Source organism: Mesitornis unicolor, unplaced genomic scaffold, assembly GCF_000695765.1.
Source record: "Mesitornis unicolor isolate BGI_N332 unplaced genomic scaffold, ASM69576v1 scaffold1950, whole genome shotgun sequence".
Lineage (NCBI taxonomy): Eukaryota > Metazoa > Chordata > Aves > Mesitornithiformes > Mesitornithidae > Mesitornis > Mesitornis unicolor.
The window spans coordinates 38,089-53,220 of NW_010157367.1; positions in this window are offsets into that span (position 1 = coordinate 38,089).

Here is a 15,132-nt window from a genome sequence, read left to right on the forward strand (position 1 = left end):
ATGATATTACCCAAGGGACATGAAACTAATTAGTCATGACAGACACAGGGAGGAAAAATGCAGGTAAACAGCAGGAAGTCCGTCAGGTTTTCAGTATGCTCTCAACTTCGTACAAACTGTTTTCCCTGCTTTCTCACTGCCTTAGTTGTCAACCATTATGCAGAATCCCTCGTTACCTGTTAGTAGGCTCTCAGCAACTACCTCCCTGAATGTCGGTTGTTGAAATGATAGAGGTAGCAAGTTGATGCTTTTCTAGAGGATTTTTACGAGATGTCATGCAAGGAATGCCATGTTTGTCATATTTTTAAAGCTCTTAAGCAGTACCAGGGACATTGAAAGTAAGCACATTCATTGCACAGCGAGCACATTTTTTAAAGTGCTAATTTATGAGAATGTTATATATCTCAATGATTTACTTTTGGAAGCAAAATTTTATTTCTTTGAACTTGCCATAAGAAAAGGTAATGGCCTCAGCAGAAAAAGTGGTGACATTAGATGTAAAGATGTTTTTCTTGATTATCATAAAACCATTAGCAGGGAAAGAAGGAACAAATCAGAAGCATGGCTCTCCAGGGCATTCTTTTTTAAATATTATGACCATTTAAAAGAAGTTGCCTGCCCTTTGTTTCTGGGGAATCTCATTCAGCTTTATTTCTTAGAAACAGTGCTTTTGTATTTGTTCTTTAAGACAGAATTTCTGCTAGCAAGTTCCTCTGCATTACAACACAAACCAGTTTCTGTGGCTTCCCATCCACAAATAGCACACCAAAGCCAGGAGTGGAAGTGTTCTGCGAGTAAGATGGGATTGGCCAGACTTCAGCCACAACTCACTAATTTCATTCACTGACAACATCTTTTAGTCAGATCAGGCCTCAGAATGTGCAAAGGTAAGCTAGATAGTACTAAATAAGAAGGGTTGCATAGTAGAAGAGACTAATCTGGACATCCCTTCTGAGCACTGAAAGCAGGATTGTACCAGGGGGGCTGGCAAAAACAGCACAGTTCTTTACTGCCCTAATTCTTTAGCAACTTACCCACATATATCTCTCAAGAATAACTTCTGCCTAGAAGTGTTTGATTTGTAAAATGAGGCATTTCTTTCCATGTTCCAGTAACAAGCATTGGGAGACCAGCTGAAGGCATCTTGGAAAGCCTTCTCTGAGGGCCAAGTCTTCCATCTTCTGTTCAAAGAGGTTTAGGTAAAGATCTAATGTACTAAATAGGATTAATTTTGGTACCTAAAATCCAGGTTGGTGAAATATTTCAGTTCTTTGTGACTTTTTAAGATTACAGTCTGGTGAAGAGATTTCCTTTGTCAGGTGAGACTACAGTTTTGTCCCTGTTCTGCCTCTTTTTTCTAGATCACAGTCTTTATACTCTTGTCATTGGATAGGCCAGCATTTATTTACTCTGGGTTGGAGTCCAAAGTATGTACTATGCAGTCAGGTGTCTTTAAGGTGGCTGCTTGCCACTGCTGAATCCTCTTAGATTTTTGGTCTATTAGATTTTCTAACAGCATTTGCATGAGCCTACTTCTCCTGCAGGCAGAATTCCCATTGAAATTGATGAGATGCCACATACACACACTTTGGGCTTTGAGGTGCCACCTAATGAATTTACACATTATCACTTGTCCGTGTTCCAAATCTGCTAACAGAAATTTGCTCTGTGTACTGCATGCAGGATAAGACTGTTAGCAGCAATAATCCCTATCCTACAGGCTCTACAATAGGATAATTCATTGTTAGTTAACTTATGCCTTTCCCTTTAGCTAAGAGAATATAACCTGTGTCACGGATTCACTTGGCACTGGCAGCCAGAGTAGTGAGACTATTGTATATTTATACATGCAAACTAAGTCCCTTACGGCTGATTACGTAAAAATCTTGATTTCTGGTAGAAATATGAAAAGCTTCTGGATCAAGGCTGCAGGAGGCTAAGAAGAAAATTAGAACATCAGAAGATGCAAGAATAATAATGCTAATGTATCCCAGCTCTAGAGAAAATCAAACCGAGAAGATAGATGTGATTCAAAGAGAGCAGTTAGCATGGGACAACGGAACTGTGGCTCCTTTATAATTGTTCAGCCTTACTATTTCATTTTAAGCAGGCCATAGAGCTACACCATCCCACTGGGCTGTTCAGCAGCAACAAATGTTCCCAGATGCAGGTCCTGCATCCCACCCCCACAGCATGGAGGGGGGGCAGGGCACAGAATCTTAGGAGTTGGAAGGGACCTCAAAAAATGATCCAGACCAACTCCCCTGCCAGAGCAGGATCACCCAGACCAGGTCACACAGGAAGGCATCCAGGCGGGTCTTGAATGTCTGAGAGAAGTAGACTCTACAACCTCTCTGGGCAGCCTGGGCCAGGGCTCTGTCACCCTCACAGGGTACAGTGAAAACATTGTTATATTGCTGATTCATCTGAAGTCCGTTCTCATACAGCACTGGTACCTCAGTCTGTCCTTTGGCCTGCCGAGGAGCCCAGTACCACCTGCTGGACATGGTGCATCTATTTTTGTCTCATGCTGAAGGATATTCTAGAACAGTAAGGACCTTACCCCAACATATGAAGTATCTCCACCTGATCTCCTTTGCTGGGACAGCACATAGTAGAAGAACAAAGCTCTGTGGCAGCCAGATATTGGCCTGTTTAGGGATTTCAAGATTAAAAGAAAATCTAAAATCAACAGCTTTCAAAAACGACTCAGAAAGTCAGAGACCAAGCTACAGAACACACGGACCAGATGCGTGACAGCCTGAACAGCAGTATTTCAGGTACTATGTAAAGATGCTAAATTGGGGAGGAGTAGATTCCCTATAGATAACAACTCTGCTTTTCAGCTTTAAAGAAAAGCACCCTTCACCATTAGATAAAATTATCATGCTGGGTGCTGTCCCACTGTATTGCACAGGCCCGAGCAGCCATGCTGGAGGACTGTCTCTTTTCGCCACTGCATTCTGGCTGCTCTGAAGTTTTAGATAAGCAGCCAGGTGATGATGCTTCACAAGGAGTATTTTCATAAGAAATTTTCTTGCCTTAACACTTTTTTTTAAAAAAAAGGATTCTTTATTCCCCCATAGGGATAAATATTTTTTTAAGTTATGGCTGTATAATAAGGATTACGTGGCATTCTGGGTATTAGTGCTGAGTAGTAAAATTATCCTCACAGGTTAAAAACAACCCTACAATTAGCAGCAGTTTAAAAGTATATTATTAAATTTGCACTTTAGTGATTAAATATAAGCTAGTCATTCTGACTGGATAATCAGATGTGATTGCCCCTGCCTCCCAGCTATTATAACCACTAGTTGTGCACTACATATTACAAAGAAATTTCTTCAGATTTCTCTCCTGTGTCCTCAAGTAGACTTCAGCCTGTTTGCAAAGTTTTGTGGATCCCTATGCTGGTTATATCACATCTACATTTTCAATTGTAGAGTGTCTGGGGTTAGTTAAATAATTAACAGACCTCATCATGTGATGAAAGTCTGTTAGATGGTGATGCCTTTTCCCACAAGCAGTATAAAGAAAGAGGGGGTTTTTTATGGAGCCTCCAGGGACTCCCCAGGGCCAGGGAAGCTCTGTGAATCCTCCCTGTTCCTGCACAGCAGAGTCTGTGGGAAAAGCTGCATTGGCTCACAGGGGATGCGATCAAGTGTCACTAGTCCTGCGGTCTGTTAGACATCCGACAGCACTCTGTAAAACAACCTCAATCAAGTGCAAGTACTCACACGCTTACTACTCACCTTCAGAGATTAAGATTTGCCTCTGCTTTGTAGCTGGCTGAGGGGTAAACAGAGCTTTTCCTGCCTCCCTCAGCCTGCTCTGCTGAGGCAGGTCCTCTCCGGCTTTGCTCCCCGTTATTTTGGCTGGCCAAGGGCAGTAAAGCTTGAGTACACTGAGGTCATTTCTGGCCTGTAGGACAGAGTGCATCTCTCTGGCAGGTGCTGCAGTCGGTGCAGGACTGCAGTTCCCACAGCTGCACAGCCTTGCCTTTCTCAGGTTTCCAAGGCTAGAAAAGGTAATGAGCTGTAAAGACCGATGTCTGTACTTAATGGGGTTTTTTACCTGCTCACAAGGTCTGCTTGTTTGTTCACTGTAGTCACAGCAAAGTTTGTTTTATGGAAGCTAATTTGTTAAGAGAGGAGGAGTAAGAAATAAAAATGACTGCATCAAAAGATAATTGGGTAATTAAGTTAAGGGCTTGCTTTCCTTTCTTCTTAGGCCTGTCCAGTATTTCTGAAGGTGAGGAGGGGACTGAAGGTCAGTGCTGGGGTTGCTAGGCAGAATTTTCCTAACTGTTAATACAACTGATTGTTCCTCCATAGCTGAACAGAGGGGAAAGTAGGCTGGTGCCTCAGAGTTTGTTAGAAGGCATGAAGTGATTCACCTTCAGTCTTTTCTGCTACCTATCACCCAGACACTACAATAGGTGGTGTTGGTCTGAGCTTGCTGTAGGGCTCCAAGAAGGGTTCTGTGACCTGCACCGAGTAGTGGTACATGGAGCTCATGTGTCATGCACCTGTGAAAGGCAGGCACTTGCTCCATAAGCTGCAACTATGGTGGCAGCATTTGAGGACCTTGCTGTTCTCTTCTAGATCCATGGTTTTTGTTTTTCTCAAGGAAAAGATACCAAGGAGACATTCTTCACCTTCCCTGCCCATTAACACAGGGTCAGACTTGGGCCAGGAAGGTGACGACTTAGAACTGCATTCTCCACTCAGGCTTCAAACGTTTATTTTCTTAAACCTTAAATTTGGTCCACACAGACACCAAATAGAAATCCAGCATTTCTGCCCATTGCATTTCCATTCCTTCTAAGGTGTTTTTTCATTTTTTGCCAGCCAGGCTGCCTCTGCAGAGCAGTCAAGCTGCAGAACTTGCCATGTGACACTGAGAACATGAAGAGTTTGCACGATTTCCCAGGTAATCTGAAAAGGTTCATGGATGAGAAGCTTACTGGGAGTTAATAAATACATAGAAAATATGCCTGACTGGGCAATTTCCAAAGTCAAACAAATAGCTGGGAGCTTTCAAAAGAGGTATTGCTAATGGGTCGTGCTGTTCTTTGTTGTTCTGGCATCAGGTTTTTCTGCTGTCAGAGGCAGTGTAAGGGACAGATAGATAAATCCTTGGTCTAACCCAGCACTGCTGGTCTCTATGCTCTGAAAATGCTGGGATGAAGGTTTAGGTGCAGCAGGGAGCTTCTCCCATCTATCTCATTGCTTCTTTGCAGTGAGCTAATATGGTTCCTTCTGTGCCATTTTGCTGATCACTTTCCATTAGAAATTTCATGATGCTCTAATGCTGTTGTTATAAATGCTAATAATTAATACAGGTGGCATTGATATTAGTATGCATAGAAAAAAAAATCAGTCATCTACTTTTTGCAGGTTAGCATGGAGCACTTCAGTGTGCCTTTACTGCATCACCTTAACTTAATGGGATTATTGCCCATTCACTAAGACCCATTTTGGCAGGCTGTCCACCACCTACAGGAGTCCATAACCACTCTAGCACACCTTCCCTCTCCTGGATGCTTATCCAGGAGCTGTACCGTACTAGCTCTGGATTGTTGTCTTTATTTCGCAGCAGGGTTGAAACAGAAGTGGTTTTGCTGGGGTCATGCAAGTGATCAAGACCTGCCCCTGATCCTTTAGGTGCACAGCTGATCATAATCCATTCTTGAATGGACTGTCAGGTGTAAGGTACAGGTTCAACTAATCTGCTCTCTCTCACTGCTTTATCTACTGCTATTTTCTTTCAGAGACCCATCAGTGTAAGATAGATCTTCTCTTTAAATTGCCTTTTGGTCTTAATTGCAGTACCTAGGGAGTAAAATGCAGCCACAACACTTTCCCCTTGTCCCTTCAGCAATCAGCTACACTATCTTCTGATTTGGCAGCATTTGACTAAAGCAGTAATCAAGTAAAAACCATTTTATGTGGGCACTTGAAATTTCGCAAGCATCCTCATTCATTGATAAAGACTATAACTGGGCATAGGGAGGGCAGACCGGCACAATCACTGTGCTTCTACTCTGTTGGCTGTGCATTTGTAGGCAGTGGCATACTCTAGGAAACCGGGAGACTCTTCAGGAAAAGTTAGTCCTTCCTGCCTGCTAAAAAAGCCGGCATCTGTATTGCACAAAGGGCTGTATTCAGCCCAAGGCAGAGGGGCAGCAGGAGAAGCCCAAACTCATGGAAGGTAGAAAAGCTATCAGGAAGTAACTAAGTACTCCCATAGTATGAGGGTTGAATGGCATCAAATGAAGCTAGCACATGGCAGGTTCACAACCAAGAGCATCTCTCCACGCCAGTGTTAGTTGAGCTGTAAAATTTCTTGCCAGAGAACACTGGCTGAAAACACTGGCTCACACAGCTCCCAAAAGAAAACTTTGGGGAAGAAAGCTGTCAAATACAAGATCATCACCTCTGCTTCAGGGACTTAAGCAATGGAAGTTGGGAGTATGGTACCAAATACCATTTCATGCTTACCTTTGCTCTGTGTTTCCCAAAGCATCTGCTGTTGGCCACTGTCAGAGGCAGAACTGGGGGCTGAGCAGACCTTTGGTGATCTGCTTGTGGCTGTTCCTGTGACCTTCACTAAGGACACTCCTACACTACTGCAGAAATACCCAAGTCTGTTCTTCCCCTTCCTGTGCTGCAGGCAAAGCCCCTTGTATTTGAACAGGTTGGTCTCCAGTTCAAGAGCTCATCACTTGCCTGTTGGCAAGTACAGGCTCAGCCCATGTATGGCAAGGAGGGAAAACAGAGATTCATCCTTCATCCATTCCTGGAAGAGAGCAATGTTCCTGCATTGTTTGTGTGCAAAGGATTAGTCTTTTAGAAGAGGTCAGATGCATGAAGCGATTATGTCTACAGACAGAAAGACGGCAAAACAGACACCCCTTTGAGCACAGGAGTCAGACCCAGGCACCAGCTCTGGGTACTGAGACAGACTAGTCCTGCCCAATATACTTAATGATGAAATCTGGCCTCATGGTCTACAGTAAGCGCTGGTTTTTGTTCTGGATGATGCTAAATCACATGTGAATACACAAACAGTGTACGCCAGGGATTTTAAAGCATCTTGAATACTTTCACCCTAACCAAGCACCTAAGTAACATGTTAGATTCAGCTCTTTGTGTTGTGATCTCCAAAGTCACCTATGCTGCCCTGCTCTTTAGAGCCCCTTTCACCTGTTGAGAATTAATCATTTTCCAGTTCTGGACCTGCACAGTAGCATATTACAACCAAATGTGAGGAGTGATAGTAAGAAAATATGGAGATATGTCTTACCTTAAGCCTGTTGCTGACTGTAGAGAGCCAAGGTAAATACTGTGTCCAGCCACCACTTCTGCCTACCCTCTTTTGTCTTGCTTCTTTGCTTGCTTTCACACACAAGGCTGACAAAAGCACCGTCACTTAGTGTGATACACATCTATTCTATTGCACTGGGAATAACCTTTCATTACTGTAAGCTTTTTCAATTTTCTTAAGGCCTTTTACCACTTTGCCAGTGTAGCATAATTTATTTTGTTGAGTGGTTTACACATTAAAGTGTGTGAAGTTGTACTTATACGTCTCTGATGAGTTCTTTGCTGGCTAGAGGATCAGCGTTGTGGGTTTTGTTTGGAGTTTTTTTTTATTGTAGCTCTCTGCATTCACAGTGCAATTTTTCACCTAAAAAATGAGGCTTCAAACCTGCTGACTTCTGCCACCTCTTGCCAGTTCAATCACCAGTTCAATTCTCAGCTCCAGACATGACAGTGTAAGGCTTGGCATCATTCCTGCAGCGGGAGCTTCTCACTTTTGTCCAGAGCAGCTGAGGACCCTTCAAACAGCAAGATGCAATTGCCTCTCTGAGTTGCACTCCTTTGTTTTTCTGGCTCCATGCCTTTAGTTTAAGTTACATATTTTTATCTATTTATTTTATGTATACATAGTTTAAGAAGTTCAGGGTCTATCTACTGTTGCCTTTAAAATTGCAGTGGTTCTTTTTCCATACAGCCTCCTCCCCCTTGGAGCTTAAGCTTTTCTTAAGCTATGTAGCAAAGTGTGGGCATTAAGTGTGATTAAAGATGGCTGTGGGTATACTCACAGCAGAGCACCAGGAAAACTTAACTCAGTTTTGTGCTAGTGCCATTAGTAGTGGAGAGGCTGTGCAGCACTTCAGGTAGGACAGAACAAGGCACAGTCAGAGCCATCAGGCACTGTCCAGTCTTCACCATTTCTTGTGACAGAAAGGCAGCAACACACTCCTGTCAGGTACGCTGATGCCACGTTGCAGTCACAGCACATCACTTGATCCATCATAAATGGAAATTACCAAGTTCAGGTAACTGAGAACTAAGTTTATGTGAAGCTTTAGGCCAGGTTTTTTAACTAGAAACCCAAAGCTCAGGCAGAACACTTATATTGGTCAATAGAGTAAACATTGAGTCTATTGGTACTAAGCTGGTTAACACAACCCAGAGCTTTTCCTAAAAATAAGTTCAGAAGATTTAAAGTTCAGAGAACGTAGCATCTTTTGTCCTTGCCCTGCACCAGTGGCATTCTGTTCTGCAGACTGGGCCCTTGAAAGTACTGTGCGTACCTCTCTTGCCTTTTGGACTGAGGATAGGAGAAAGGATAATAATATTTAGAGGAGGCTGAAGAGTGGCTGGTAGGCAAACCCAGGAGAAATCTGAGCTTGTTATTGGATGCACAATCATCACCATGAGTGGATTCACCTGCATTCACCTTAGCCGAGGAGGGTGTTTGCAGGCCTCGTGCGTGCACGTAACTCCTAATCCTTCCTCTCGTACCATCACCCTCTGACTTCCAGCTGCAGGAAAGCACTGGAGCAGCTCATTAGGCATTACCACAGGTGAGCTGTTAAGACAACCTTTACACCATTCCCTCTGGACGTGTGCCAGCTGCACAGATGGCTTCTTTTTGGCTCTGCTTTCTGCTGAGTTGTACGTATTAGAGCCTGCCTCAGATCAAATCTGCCTCTGCACAGCAAGCCAGAACAGAGCTGTGTGGCTAGTTGTGAAAGAGCATCACATTCCCTCATAAATATGAGGTTCACTTCCTCTGTTTTGGGATATTTTATCCACCTGCTGAGGGTTTTTGAAGGTTGCCAGGAACAGAGAAAAATGTGTCAAACAAAAAATGCATTACAACATCTAAAAAATGGTAAATTAAAACCTGAATGGGCTGTTGAAAGCTTGATTCAAGTAATAGGAGTGGCTGATCGTTAACTTTTCTGTGGTAGATGAGGCAGTGCTATAAAAGCACATTACCAAGATTAATTAATTTAGCACCATAGCACCACTTTTAAGTAGGTGGATTACCTCACTGAATAGGGAAAAAGCAGTAGAGAAAAATACTCTGTGGAAGCTAATTGTTAAGTACATCAGCTGCACAGAGCCCCACACCTATTTGTCCTGAAGCTACAGCAACAATACGCTCTATAACTTTGAGCAAGGCATTTTCCCTCCTATTAGTGACCAGCTAGAATTTGTGGTCAAGATATCCCACATGGCAACTCATCTCTACAGCTGTTACATGGTTTACTACTTGTCCCTTAAATAAAGCACCTCTTTCTTTAGCACAGTAGTGTAGTATAGCAGCAGGGAGCAAAGACTGAAGTTTAAAGACGATGGGAGCTTACAACTATTTTCCTACAAGAGGAATCCTACAGTATTATGAACTAGTATAAGGCAACCCAAGTGAAACCAGGAGAAAAAGGTTTCTAGCAGACCAAAGCCTTGGATGCCAAAACAGGACAGAAGAAGCTGTAAGGCACCCTTAGCTCAGTCTATGAGCAAACATACAGGTTAAACAAACATGTAACCACTGATGTGCCATGGGATGGAAGGTTCCTACAGACCTTGGGAGAGACCTGGTCTCATTTTCCAGTTCCTACACAGCAGAAAAAAATACTGGTTTAAGTCAGGTAAGTGTGAAGCAGTTTACATTTTACTTCCTGTAGCTCAAAAGCACTACCCTTGCCCTCCACCAGCAAGCTCTGATGTAGTCAGTTCTGCTGCTGCTTCAGCTTTTATAGCCCTCCTGTCCCCCAGAGGCCTTTGCAGCCTCTCTTCCTCCTTTTACTCCTTCCCCAGGCTTTATTTCAATGGGCTTTAACCTCCTGGGAGAGAAGTGTATTTCAGGTCTAAGATGGGTTTTAATTATTGTTTATTTCAATTCTTTTTCTCCTCAATTTGTGTTCTATTAAGCGCAGTAATGTGTTTGTCCTCTCACTCTGTGAGGTGAAAAGAGTTGAGATTTAAACATTATTTTTAAGCCTATTTCTTAATAGAGACCTACTCATAAACTATTGACATGTTCTTCTGTAAGGAGCCGTCTACTACAGCCCTACATAAATTTAGAGCTTGGATCTCGAAGAGGGCCTCAAGCAAGATCTGGACAAGAAAAGGTAAGAGAATTCTGCTGACCAGACAAGAGATACAGTGGTGTTTGATCCTTTCATGTGTGCTGCTGCTTCTCCTCCAGTCTCCAGCTGATGTTTTCCTGAAATTGTTCAAGTATGACCTTTTTTCATTGATTCTATTACACAGCAAAGCCTGAGGGAAAAGTGTGTTTCAGTGTTGTTGTCCTCTGCACAATAAAAGGAAACAATCCTTCCTGGTTGTTCTCTGACCTACCAGACAGGTGACAACCTCACTGCTTCCTTGGCAAAGCATTTCCTTTGGTGCTCTGTCTACTCATGTGATGTACTGTGCATTTGTTAACAGCCTATGGTTTTGTAGGGGATATATGCCTGTGCATAAATATATGAAGAAAATACTAGGGATATTCACATACTTTGGATGTGTTCATCTGAGACTCTCAGGCTGACAAGCCAGAATCCAGTACAGTTGGTTCCTATGGTGGAGCTTTCTGCCTTCCAGTCCCTCTGTGAGGCCTAGGGACTTTAAAATGAAACAAGCCTTTTAAATGAGAGCAGAGGTATTGATAATCCCATGCAGCCACAGGACATTAAGCCTACAGCACTGATCTCAGTTTGGCTCTTCTAACTGGTCAGAAAGTCTTATGGGGGCAATAAAGATCACATAGTTCATAATTTTATAGCCAGAAATTATTAAAATTATTATAACAAAGTAGTAATAATAATAAACTTTCACTTACTTTAATGTCAAATCTTTCTGACGCTGACTGATTCCTCTGGTTTGCATATAATTCCCATAGCCTGAAACTCTTCTGAATGAGTCCCATGCTCTTGTTTGACAATCCCATGGGTGAAATCTAAAAAGCTGACTCTACCTTCTCAATAACTGATAGACTCTTTGGGCCCATATGAAAGATTTCACTGAACAGGAAAAACTTTCCTCTACAAGCTGATGTATTAAAATGGCAAAGTCAAGCACTGGCAAAATCACAGCAAATGCTGTGGACCTGACACTTTGAAATTGTAGGGGCAGTTGCTGAGAAACTCTCCTGCTGGTCAGGGAACTTTCTGAAGGCTCAGTTATTTAGATCAGACCGATTTTTGTAATATATTTTTTTGGTAAGAACTGAACTTGGATTACCTCCCATTTGTCACAGGCTAAAACCATTTATCACCTAATACGGGCCAGCTGCTTCACGGTAATGTCACATCCCAGATCAACCTTTTCATTTGCTCGTGCCTTTGGTAAAGCAAGGAAGTCTGAGAGCGTTGTCCTCTTTGTGCGTTCCTCCTCAATCTTAGCAAGCCAGAATTGAAATGCAGTGGCACATTGGTTTGGTTTTGTTTGGGTTTTTTTTTTTCTGAAAGAGACTTCAAGTAACAGAACATTTTCAGGATGGGACTTAAGAGGTAGACAAGAAGAAAGGCCCTATTCAAACACAAAGAGTGACTGAAAGAATAACCACTGCTGAATGTGGGCTAGCTACTGAACTGACAGCTGGCTTCAACATGCTGGGAACAGCTTTGAGGTTGTTCCACATTTTGGGAGCTTGGTTTGGTTTATCTGGTTGCTGCTGAAGAAGCTTTCCTTTCCATGGTGTTTTAAAGGTGTGTGTTGTGTCGCGTCACTTGCTAGATTTGTTTGACGTGAAATTGGAGCCTGGCCACGGGAAAGCACGCTGCAGGAACGTGTTTATTTTGGTCTCTGCTGGAGGCAACACTGAACAGTTAGTTCAGTTAGTTTCGTTAGTTAGTTTCCAGTTTCGTTGAAGTTTCAGCTCGGATTTGTGTCGTAAATGTAATAATCACATTTTAGGAGGAAAACCAGCATGTGTGGTCTACAAATAGAAGGCCCAGAGCCTGCAAGTTTGCTTTAGCTTTCCTCAGATAGTGGCTTTCCTCAGGCAAACAGCCATGTTCACATGAAGCCCATCACAGAAATGGTGCTAGAAACACCAAAGCCCAAATTCACAGCTAATGTAAACCTTCCCTAGAGGCTAGAGGGCTCTCAAGACAGCTACTGAGGATGTTGGCCTGGTCTGCTGGGAGGTACCCTCCAGATTTTTAAATACCAGATGGATTTTTAGTCCATTTACTCCTATCCTAAGAATTAAGAAATCAAATCAAACAATGGAACCAAAGCAAAAACATTTTTCAGTGCTGCTTGGATGCAGACAGATTGCAAAACAGAATCTTTCGCTTTGCAAGCACTCTCTTTATCTGTAATAGCTGATAGATAAATGTAGGGAATAATCTCAGTTACTTTCAGTTCAGATGACAATATAGAGGTGTTGAGGGCTAATTAAAGCAGCTGATGTTTGTTCAAAGCTTGAAAAGGGGAAATCCTGAACAAGCACTGCTTTTTATTATCCACAAACTTCCCTCTTTCTAAGCCAGGTCTAATCTTAACTAAGAAAGTATTTTCAAACTGTGTGACGTGCATTACATGAGAAAACTGTACATACCAGTTCACTCACCTGTATAAATGTTTTAATTGTACTAGACCATCATGTCAGAGCTAAAGTTTATTCTTCTTGCTGACATGGGGGCAAATTTAATTCCACCTTATTTCTCTAGTTTTTCTGCTTTGCCTTGAAGAACCAGCCTAGTTTTTGTTGTGCTTGGCAGGAGCAGTCCGAGGACTCTAATTCAGTTAAGATACATCTAATCATTTCCTAAGGAAAAAAAGCCTTTTCCATAGACGTTTTTCCTAGTAGCCTTTTGTTAAGAAGTTGAGCGATGCCTCAAGCTCCCCAAACACAGGGTCGTTCCCACCTGCAGTGCTTGCTCTCCTACATCTGAGGTGCTGTGTGGTGTTCGTTGCATTGCAGCACATTGTGACTGAGGACATGTCTCTTGAGCTGAACATGCGAAGCTGTGAGGGTCAGCATTTCTCTTGGAAAGGAGCACAGCCTGGCTTGAGGTCTGAGGTTTTGAAGATGAGCAGGAAGAGTTAAATCACACTATCTTTGGCAGGGTTTCCAGGAGGTGAAGAATGATGTATGGTGGCTTTCTGGGTTAAGCCAGTGACAGATTTTACTAAAGACTCTCTTTTGCTTTGTGCTCAATCACTGTCCTTAGAATGTATGTTACCTGTGTTATCATTGCGTGTGATTTTACATCTCTTTCACTACAAAAAAGCCACATTATAAAGAGGCAGAACTAGTATTTTTCCACTTACCAGATCAAGTATTTTGACAAGGCCACATGTCATAAGAGAGGACACCTGCTCTAAATTTACACGTATTTGTGCTCTTTGACTAGGTGTCAAATGCACTTTTGCCTAGACCATATTATAAGCACTTGAATGAGAACTGGGGAATGATTAGCGTATTTTTTTCCATTCCCAAGAATAACTATCAAAGTACATCTCCTACACATTAGCACCTGCATTTCTGCCTCAAGCAGCTCAGTGAACAGAATTTTTAGTGTAAACTGGTGTTAATTATTGATCTGTACATCACTATATACATGGAGAGGGAAGAAAACCCCCTAATGCTTCATACACCAGCACTGGCGTGAATTTTACCGGGCTTGTGACTGTCTAATCCCATGCCTCTGAGAGCAGATCGAGTCATCTGGGAGGTATTTCACATAGTTCTGCTTTTAGCCAAAAGCTTTTGAATTTAGGAGCACACTAATCAACAAATAAAACCAAGATCTTATATTTAAATTCAGTATTGAGGACCAAGTTCTCAGCAGTTATAAACGTGACTTCTTTCTTTTTTACCAGCCAAGCTTTTGAAAGGTACTTAGCAAATGACAGACTGCAAAACAAAAACAGAGACACAATTTTGCACACACACATCAAATAAAGAATGGGAAATCTAGAGATTAAGTGTGCAGACTTCAGAAAAATCTACTGCCAAACTGGGCACTGTGGTCAAGCGGCAGGGACTTGTGAGACTGATCACGAGCCTGTTGTAGCTTAACTATAGTGACGGGCACTTCTGTGATACTTGCTTTATTAAGCATAGTGATTCTGATCGTTAATTTCAGCATGAAATAGTTTTACAGAGGCTTTTGTGTGTTAGCTTAAGTGATTCTTCACTGAAGAAAGAAATCAGTATGTCGGTATAGTACTGGACATCTTTGAAGTTAGCAAAATTTAACTGCCCAGATGTTTCATGAAAGGCTTTCAATTCAGATAGTATTTTCAGCCTGGCTGTCTACCAGAAAATAAATACCTTTCAATTTTTCATGGAGCCAGGAGAGTCTGATAGGGCTTTTTCCCTCTTCCCTGCCCCCCTGCAGCCGTTGCCTGCACTGAGGTACCAGAGTGACACCTCGTGGGCAGAAGAGAGGTGAAACAGAGAAACCTCAGGAATAATGAGAGAACATAATTTTTATACTAAACACACGTCAGGACTTTATTAAATCTTGTCATAGTTAACCTAAAATAATTTTTACTATAGCTCCATTGTTTTTATTTTCAATTTATGCATTAAGCCCCAAATACTAAGAAGGAAAATAAAATGTATTAATTACTGATCCAGGGAAAAGTATAAAATTTCTGCAGTGAGATTAAAAATTTAAAAAAAAAAAATCACACTTCCCCAAATTAATTTTAATTTTATTTTACTATTAAGATCATGATTATTTCTCAGACAACTTTTAAGAAAGGCTTCCTCATAGATTATATTTTTTTCCCCACTTTCGGAGAACACAAAATAGTTTTGCTTTCTCAGCCATCCTCCAGTTCTGTGTGTTCCACACTCTTACAC